An 8,592-nucleotide genomic window follows, 5' to 3' on the forward strand; every position below is an offset into this window, starting at 1 on the left:
CATGATGCCATTTGGGTGATCGTTGATAGATTAACGAAAGCATCATATTTCCTACCCATTAGAGCGACTTTCTCACTTGAAAAATTAGCAGAACTCTACATTCAGGAGATAGTTAGACTCCATGGTGTACCCCTCAGCATTGTTTCTGATAGAGATCCTAGATTTACCTCTAGATTTTGGAAGGCCTTTCAGGAGGCTTTTGGAACTAAGTTAAACCTTAGCACTGCTTATGTTGCTTATCAAATAGCCTTGCCTCCATATTTGTCAAACCTCCATAATGTCTTTCATGTCTCTCAACTTAGAAAGTATGTTCCTGACTCTTCTCACATCATTGAGGTTGAATCAATACAATTAAAAGACGATTTGACATATCACTCCAAACCCTTGCGGATTGTTGATCATAGTACCAAAACTCTAAGGAGTAAGACAATTCCTTTGGTAAAAGTTCTTTGGGAAGGATTGACTTCGGAAGAGGCTACTTGGGAACTTAAGGAGGAGATGCGACTGAAGTATCCAGAATTATTCTGAATAGCAGGTAACTTCAAATTTTGAGGACAAAATTTCGTTAAGGAGGGGAGAATTAGTGCTTGTCAAAAGGGCAAACAAACAAAAACTTCTTTCAAACCAAAGCATGTGGTTTCTTCTGATAGACAATTGCAGTTACTACACATGAACTTATTTGGGCCCTCTCGGACCAAAAGTTTCGGTGGTAACTACTATCCTCTTGTGATAGTAGACAACTTTTCAAGATACACTTGGACTCGATTCTTGGTACACAAGAATGAGGCGTTTAATGCCTTTAAACTTGCCTTTAAACTTATATGGAATAAACACGGAACAGTCACAATAGTAATTGCCAGGGATTGACTATCTGCTGAGTATGAATTAATGGCATGTTGTTTCTGACTTTTGGATTGTATAGAATGTTGCTATTTTTATTATAATGTATAGAAGAAAAATATATTTGTACCATATATTGTTTTAACCCCTGATACCAATGAAGATTTTGATGGCCTTATGAATTTGATTAGTAATTGAATGGTGTGTTCATAATTTAGGTACAAGCATTTATAATGCACGTATTTCACTGTTAAATTATATGAAATAGCCATATAACCATAAAGCAATACTCTGTTCCATAAAATAGTGTACAATATAAATTATAATGTATATCAAATGTGTGTGCAATAATATAGTAATATGAGAATGTCTTGACTTGGTGCTTAATTCTATATTCTTTTCTCCCTTGTGAATAGATAATATTGATTGTTGAGGGGGTCTATGATCCAATTGTTTAATTATTGATGAGATCTTAGAATCCATTGATTGACCAGGTAAACGAATTCTCAGTCACATGAAGACGGGCTTATTTCCGGAAATGGGATAAGACATTCCTACTTACTCGGGGCACCGAGTGAGGGGCAGACACCTCCAGCAGGCATGCTGTGTGCAAACTTTTAATCATGGACTGAGAGTTTGAGGCGATTAATGCTATATGCAAATTGATTGAAGTGTTATGATGTGTTCAGTTTATATTCCTCCTATTTACATTTAAGTTATGTGTAATGAGCTAGAATATAAAATTAAGTGAAAGTATTATTATTTCTCTTTTGTTGTTCCTTATGGAGATTTTCTGTACTTGTTACGGCTAGGAATGTCATATTTTCAAAGGTTTTGTCATTATAGTGTTACTGAGATTTTTATCTCACTATGCTTGGGTTTTTTTGACATTTCTAGGGTCTTCTAAGAAACGACCGAGTACCAGGATGGAAGAATTGCAATCAAGCTACTATTGTAGATGATAGCTTATTTTTATTTACTAATTTTATCTTGTACGTTTTATGGAGACATCTATTTGTTTGAGGGTATTTTAAGACTTTGTCCTTATCCTCTTTATATGAAGTCCAGTTTGTTATGTGGATTTAAGTTAATGATATGTTATTTCACCCTATATTTGGGGTGTTATTTATATATATATCAAGGAAAGTTTAATGTTGTAGAATTCTTTGTTGATGGACATGTTTCCGCTCGTATATTATTATCCAAATTAAGGTGTTACAAAGTAGTGGATAGGAAATTTACGGGAGACGAACGAGCCTCGCGATGTTGAGAGGGACGACGATGATGGGGATTCGTCAGCAAAGTCTTGAGGGCAAGTCTAGATGAGATGAGTCCCTTGTATTCCTGGATGAGGTATTCTGTTAGATTGGACACCTCTCACAGCACAAACTAGACGATCTCTGACATCCCCTCTTTGCAATCAGGATCGATGAAAGGGATGCTTAAAAAGTGTTTGATACGACGCCATCTTGAAACGGACAGTTGTTCGAAACAAATCGATCATATATCCTTGTGATGAATATTTTTGGTATGTTCAAATCGGCCTGTTATGGGACACTTGATTATTTCCAAATAGTTTATTGGAGAATATTGGTATAAGAATGGATGAAATAAACATAACATTCATACATTGAGTTCATGGATATTAATTCTCATAGTTTGAGATATACTATCATTCGTCATTTGCATTTAGGTATGCGGAATATATTGTATATATTATGTGTGTCTATCTGGATGTAATATTTTGCGTAATTCCACACCGTCAATGAATAATATTCATTAGATGTCTTTCTCCCTTTTCTTTCTACTTGTGTTCGGTTCGCGTTCTCGCTCAGATGGACCATACCGCAGGGATTTGGAGCTATCGATTCTCGATGTCCTAGGAGGGGACATGGAGCACTGACGGGCACCGATACACCTACGCAGACCCTTGTGCCTTAGAGTTGGAGATGGTTAGTGATGGCTATATGATGCACTTTCTCTCACATCATGCAGACTTGGAGGCTTTTTTCACTTCACCTGCTCGTAGACTAGCACCTGCTGCACCATACGTTCAGTCTGCGATTCCTCATGGATCCACTGCTGCAGGGCAATTTACTCGGAGACGGGGTTGGGACGACGTGCTCAATTCCCCACCATGGAGGAGAGCTACTCGACGGACGATGCCTGATATTCAGGCAGATACGGGAGCGGGAAGTAGGTCGCAGAGTTCATCCAAGGACCCGAAAGAGGAGATGGAGGCTGAAGAGGAGGAGCTGGAAGCTGAAGAGGAGGACTATGTGGAGTTAGTCTGTATAGAAGACTCCATTGAGGTGGTAGACCTTTCCTCCGATTCTGAGACAGAGGAGGACCCCATCGAGTGTCCTAGCGCACCCGCTAACACTGAAGCTAGTCACTAGCAGTCATTTCTATTTCTATTTTGCTTTTGGAGAGTGTATTTATGTAGGGTACTTTTAATGTGTTGAATAAATCGGTTTATTTTGTATATTTTCAGTTTGGACAAGATTTGATTCCGCTTTGTTTTCGTACAAATATTTTCCATTATTTTCAATAAAGAATTATTCCACGATATGTTAAGCGACTTTTAATTACCATTAGGTAATGCTTGTTGTCTTTTCCGCAATTTAGGTTACTTAACGTGATGTCCCGAAATTAATCGAATAAAGGAAAATAAGTTCATATTAAATTATTCAAAAAAATTACCCATTTTTGGGCAATGTTGTTGGAGTAATTTTCGGGGCGTTACAAACATGCTTGCTTAAAAAATATTATGCATAAACTCATTGTTGGCCTTATCCACCTAACAATGCTATACATACATGAAATCTGATTCTTTTAATTTAAAAAATAAAAGTTAAAGTATTCATAATTGAGAAAAAAAATATTTCGTCATATCAGGAGATAAGTTATATCTTCTAACCATTAAAAATATGACTTATATTTTTTTAGTTTTTAGAAATATTGTTTTAGAAAATGGTGAAAGATGACAACTGTATAATTTTAGTGGCTGAAGAGAATAACTTATCTCATTATATGAATATATACTTTATTCTCTTCATATATTTCACATACAAGAATATTTATATATCCGGGTAAATGAATGATTTTGCTCATGTGCGTTCATGTTAAGTGCTAATATGATCGATATTTTACACTTAAATGACATTTTTACAACTTAATCAACCTAAATGATGGGAAATGTACTTATATATGACTATGAACTCATTTGAGCGGCTAAGCGTTACCCAAGTGGTTTTGCAGGTTTGATCCAGTTAAAAGAGTAGAAAATTTGAAGTTTTGGGCAAGACTTGGCCACACTCAGCATCAGGCTCGAGCTCACCAAATCTGATAGCCTACAATTTGCAACCAGCGCCAATCCCCGCACTCAGCGGAGGAGAAGACACACTTAATGCCAGTCATGCGCTAATTGTCTAAATTCGAAGAATTGAAGGCTTTACTACTGTCTCGAATATGCTTAGCGCAAATTCCATGCTCAGCGCAGTAGAAGCCACGTCCAGCGCAACCTAGTGCATCCAAGAGTTGTGCCTCTCAACTTGATCCCACGCTCAACGCACAGACGATGCACTAAGAGTAGAAGCCATCATCTAGACATTATTTAAAGGCTTCTGCACACTCGATTTAATGCACTTACTTCTACAAATTGTACTTTTCTTTTAGCTAGATTTTAGAGAGTTTGTCTCACTTAGTTCATTGAAACTAAGGGTAAGCATCATAGGTGATAATTGTTACTCGATTGTGTGCAGTTCTATCGCTCCATGAGTATATTATCCCTATCAAACTTATACATTATGGATATGAGTAGCTAAGCAACCTTTAGTTGTGGTTGAATGTAGCGCAAACTTGATGTAAACATTTTTGATTCAATATTAATCACAAAGTTCGATTCCATTTGAGTATTGTCTTTACTTATTGCTTGCATTTAGTTTGATCAACTTATTGTATAACTTGAGAATATTTGTTAAAAGTACTTTGTCCGTTACTCTGAACTTACATTACTCAACAAATAGTACATTTGCTAGGCATAGACTTGTATTATTTGTCATCATATGCATTTCACTTTTTAATATCTAGACATAGAACTAATATTGTGATTTCATAACTCTAAAACTGAATAACATGTGTTACTAGACATAGAGATATGATTAACGATTCATATTACTGAATTTTATAATTATAGTTGTTAGACATAGGTATGTTTTTTATAAAGTGTTAGCATAGACCAAAACATTGACACCTATCACAATTGAGGTGTTGTATATTTTACTCAACTTACATGCATGAATAGACAAAGAGGCATGATGTTGTAAGTCATATTTCTTATTCTTATGTATCAAAGTAGCTAGACAAGAGACTTCATTGCATAAGTGACTAACTGACTAAGACATTAGCACTTAGTCATATTGAAGTGTTTATATGGAATGATCATTCTAAGTGGTATGAAATAAAGAAATAGAGTGTGAAATTGAGAGTGAACGCGAACTTCAACCCCAACTACATTGATCATTCAAAGTATATTTGAAGTGTTTGTGTCATACAACAAATAACCCAAAACAAAATTGAGCTTAAAACAATAAACATTTGAAAGACTATAATTTTAAGCAATTTCATGTGGAGATGATAAAACTTATTTTCCATACTTGTTTGCGACACAGTAAGTTGTAATTTTTACCCATATTTATCGTTTAGCATTCATCCTACTTCATCATTTATAATATTCATTGTTCATGACTATCATAATCTCTATAAAATTTGAATCATTGTTATGAAAATATACACCTAAGAATCTATTGATCAACTTGATTGAGTTGCATAAATCACTTTGACAAAACAATAAATTCTTAGAGATTTAATTTCATCAAAAATTGGTCAACAAACAAATTAAAGTTGTTATCTGAAATTAAACAAATGAGATAATATCAAATAAATTTTGTATTAATTTGATTGAATTGCATATTTAAAATAAAATAATAATAATAACAAAATACTATAATAATTTCAATTAGAATAAGTTAAGGATAACAAGTAAACATTTTTCATTTTTTCTTTTTAAAATATAAAAATGGGTTTTAAGTGACATAATGGATAATTATTGACTCAATAATGGTAGAATAACCTTTCAAAGTCAAACTTTCCATCAGTTTTTGTTTTTTAAATAAAAATAAAAATAAAAAGTATTCAATCAGGTTAATAGATTATAAGTGGACTCATTAGTGGAGAAATATCAATTTGAATAAAAAGTAACAATTAAATATTAAATTCAATCATTTTAATGTGTCTTTAGTGGATTTATTATAGGATGTACGCATTTGTTGTCTCATAAATTGTGTCACTGAATGTATCATTAGCTGTAGTAGGTCAGAAAAATAATTAATTATTAATTTTTAAACTTGAAAAATATTTTTCCAACCAATCATAGACTTGTGGTACATGAAGTAACACAATTTATGTGACATCAGATATTGTCCCCATTACAGGAGAGATATAAATTTTAAAAAAAATAGCATGTGTGGAATACTTGAAGTCAATCAACTTATTAATGGATGAATTCTCTCTCAAGAAAAAATGTGTCCAATGTTCCTCTATAAATAGGCACTACCACACAGAAAAATCTCAAAATATTAAAACACACGAGAGAAAAACATCAAAAAGGAGAGAAATATAGAAAGAGATGAAGACAATCGGGGTAAGGGTACAATATTCCTCTATGTCATTTTTCTATGTTAGTACAATACTCCTCTAAGTCATTTTTCTCTCCTCATTTCACTTCCATTTTCCCATACATTTTATTTTCCTCATTCTATTTCATCTTCCTTTAACATCATTTTTACTCTTCTCATTCTCTTTCCTACTACTTATAAGAGTTAATTACTAATGTTTTTTCTTTTTTTCTTATGCTATTAATTTTTTGATATTTCTAATTTCTCTGATAATAATAATAATATTTTAAATACATATTTTTTGGGGAATTTGATAGCGAGATAGCGACTCGTGTCGTATCTTGCTTTACACATTGGGATGAGAATCAATTGCAACCATTTGTACTGTCTTTGCTAAATTGAAGTGAGATGATGGTTAACGACCAATGTCGGCTCTTCTTCTATTAATTCTCTCTTTCAAAATTAAATGATTTACTAATGAAAATAAAATATCCTAATTATTTTTGAAATTCCATAGCATGGTTACGGGTAGTGTCGTATCTTGCTTTCTACTTTGAGCCGAGAATCGATTGCAATCACTTGCACTACCTACATTATTTATCGAAGTAAGAAGATGGTTAACAACCAATGTTGATTCTTCGACTATTAATTCCCTTCCAATCAATTTAAATAATTTCTAAACTCAAAATCAATGCCACGTACACAAACATCTTTAAACTCAGAACTATGTAATCTTGATTTCTTTTTACATATATGGATATGTATGAGCAAGATTTACTCTTACGAAACATAAAAATAAAAAAAATAAATATTTGTTTCCTTACAATTCAATTTTTAATAAAATAATTCAAAACTAAATTTAATCTATGCAATTAACTAATGAATCATTTTATTACGAATGGAAGGGGTATTAATATTTTCCCTCATCTGTAATTGATTCTCGAACCCTAAACTCTTAACTAAAACATCATTTTATCCAAATTGGGCTAAAAAAGTTTTATGCATTTTAACCGCAAAAAACATAGTGGTGGCTCCAAAAAGGATCATGTAACCGAAAATTAGGGTATGACAGGTGATGACTACAATATAGACTTTTAAGAGAATTAGACCCAAAACCTCTATTTTCATGGATTTAAATACCTTACCTTTTTTTTACAATAAAATATATTTATTTGTTTTTATATTCCGCTATAATAATTTTCTGTACATATTTATCCATCCTATGTGATGATTTTGGGGTAGGAAATTTTTCTTTTAATAAAGGTTTGCACACTTTCTCACATACCTTAAACAATAAACTTGAGTTTGTAAGCATATGCCTTGAACCCGAGTAGTAGAGATTAAGACTGAAATATAAGAGACATATATTTTGCTAGTAAGTAGTCCCGTATCATATCTAGTATTGGCATGATAGACCACACATATTGTTCCCACTATTGTGAGTTAGCCACTTGAGGAGTCAGACTCTTCTCGTAACTAATCCATGATATTTGATTTTATTTCTTTTAAGATGAGATGTAGTGTGGTAACCTTTAGAACTCTAGAGCTTTTATTGAGTCCACTTTAAACAAGACCTAATACTTCCCCATAGGGTTGTGACGTTTAAGCTATTTGAAACATGTTAAAGTACCTTATTTAAGACACAAGATGCAAATCAAATCCACCTCTTTTCTCCATCCATACATATCATAAAATAGGATTTACCATCTCGGAGTTAGAAGAATATATCATTAATGCTTAAGTGATATAAAGATACCATTCTACTACGATATTAGTTATTCACAAGGACAACAAACCTCCAGTATGCACATCCTTCGATAGAATCAACACCCTAGGATAAATTTCATTTCTAGCATTCCCAACAATTGGTTCAATACACTAGGAATAATTTTCGTATCATGACATTTCCAACGTTAGACTCAACACCCTAGGGATATTTTTCATACCTTTAAGAGGCTCAACCCCTGTGATAATTTTCATACCATTTGACAAACTCAATGCTGTAAGGATAAATTTCATTTATAACATACTACTTGATGGGCTCAATACCCTAAGTATGAATTTCATGTCAACT

The sequence above is a fragment of the Lupinus angustifolius genome, chromosome LG06, assembly GCF_001865875.1.
Source record: "Lupinus angustifolius cultivar Tanjil chromosome LG06, LupAngTanjil_v1.0, whole genome shotgun sequence".
NCBI lineage: Eukaryota > Viridiplantae > Streptophyta > Magnoliopsida > Fabales > Fabaceae > Lupinus > Lupinus angustifolius.